Below are 1,401 nucleotides of genomic sequence, written 5' to 3'. Positions count from 1 at the left end.
GTAGCAGTTACCCTAAACTTACAGGGGCAGGGAGATGGAGGGAAGAGTCCACACAGAGCAGACAGATCCTTGGATCTTGTCCTTTAGTCCTATAGGAAGAGGTGATCACTTTCTAGTGAAATTATATGAGCTGGGTGTGTACACACCTGCCTTTCCAGGAGTGTGCCTGGTGGCCACATCTTGTCCAATGCGTTGAATCTCTCCATTGACTCACATGCTCTTAAGTGTTAATCTGTGTCATGATGTGCACCATGTCCTCTTGGGCATGGAACTAGTGTGCTGTGCATAACCTGAGCATGTGTGCTGCAAGGAGTGGCTGGTTTTCTAGCATACTCAAGTTGGGATCTTAATAAGTAAGCCTTTTGTCTGCTGAGTCTGATCAGTAGAGGGTCACTATGAGCACAGAGAGATGCAAATTTACCTATTATCCATCTTTTCAGGAGCGGCGGATTGGATTTGGCAGCCTGTGAAGAGCATATTGTGTTCTTTTACTCTACTTGGACATCTGTGTTGTGTATTTCCCTGATTGAGCTCATACATTTTCAGGACTGGACCACCAGGCATTTATTCAGGTACTCGAGAGACAGCCTGTATTTCTTAAGGCACAGTGGTCAGAAAGGGCCACAACCCCTCACAAAGTTATGGAAACAACTTGGCACTGAGGGCTTTGCCCAGATTTTCTGGCCAGGAAAGCTCAGCTTCAGACCTCCTGCCTGAGTGCATTTCCCTCTGGGAAGCTCCGAGGGCCCCACCTCTCAGGTGCAGTGAGCTGCCTTCTGAGATGACTGCCTGGACCCATAAATTTTCTCATGATTCAAGGCTCTACCACACACTCCCAGAGTCAGTGTGACGGTAATTATTCCTCCTGGGGTGGTTTTGAAGCTCAGAGACACTAAGAAAACTTGGAATGAGGCTACAACTTAATGTCTAACCAAACAGGGTGTGGGGGAGCCCTGCAGGGTTGGGCAGCTGCCTCTGCTTGCATGGAGCAGTGGTGTGCCCAGATGTTGCCATGGCAACCCCACACAACTCAGAGGGTGTGGGGATTTGGGGCTCCCAGGGGATATTGTAGTTCCTCACACCAGGCTCTGTAACTGGGCATTTGCAGGTTTCAACCTCCCAAAAATCCAGTCCTGTTGTAGTCACAAAAACAAGAATCTGACACGTAATGGAGATTTTGTGCAGTGTTTGTTTGTGTGTGTGTGTGTGTGTGTATGTGTGAATGTGGTAAAATGGAAATACAGGAATTCCAAGTATTTGTATTATGTCTCACAAGGCAGAACAGAACCCAGGCATCCGTATCATCTACACATTTCCTAGAATCCTAACATTTCTTTCTTTCCTTCTTTTTTCTTTCTTCCTGTTTCTTTCTTTCTCTTTTCCTTCCTTCCTTCCTTCCTT

This window comes from Chinchilla lanigera, unplaced genomic scaffold (genome assembly GCF_000276665.1).
Source record: "Chinchilla lanigera isolate Chin_1 unplaced genomic scaffold, ChiLan1.0 scaffold00073, whole genome shotgun sequence".
Lineage (NCBI taxonomy): Eukaryota > Metazoa > Chordata > Mammalia > Rodentia > Chinchillidae > Chinchilla > Chinchilla lanigera.
The sequence above is the reverse complement of the archived record's forward strand: the minus strand, read 5'-3'. Positions refer to the sequence as shown.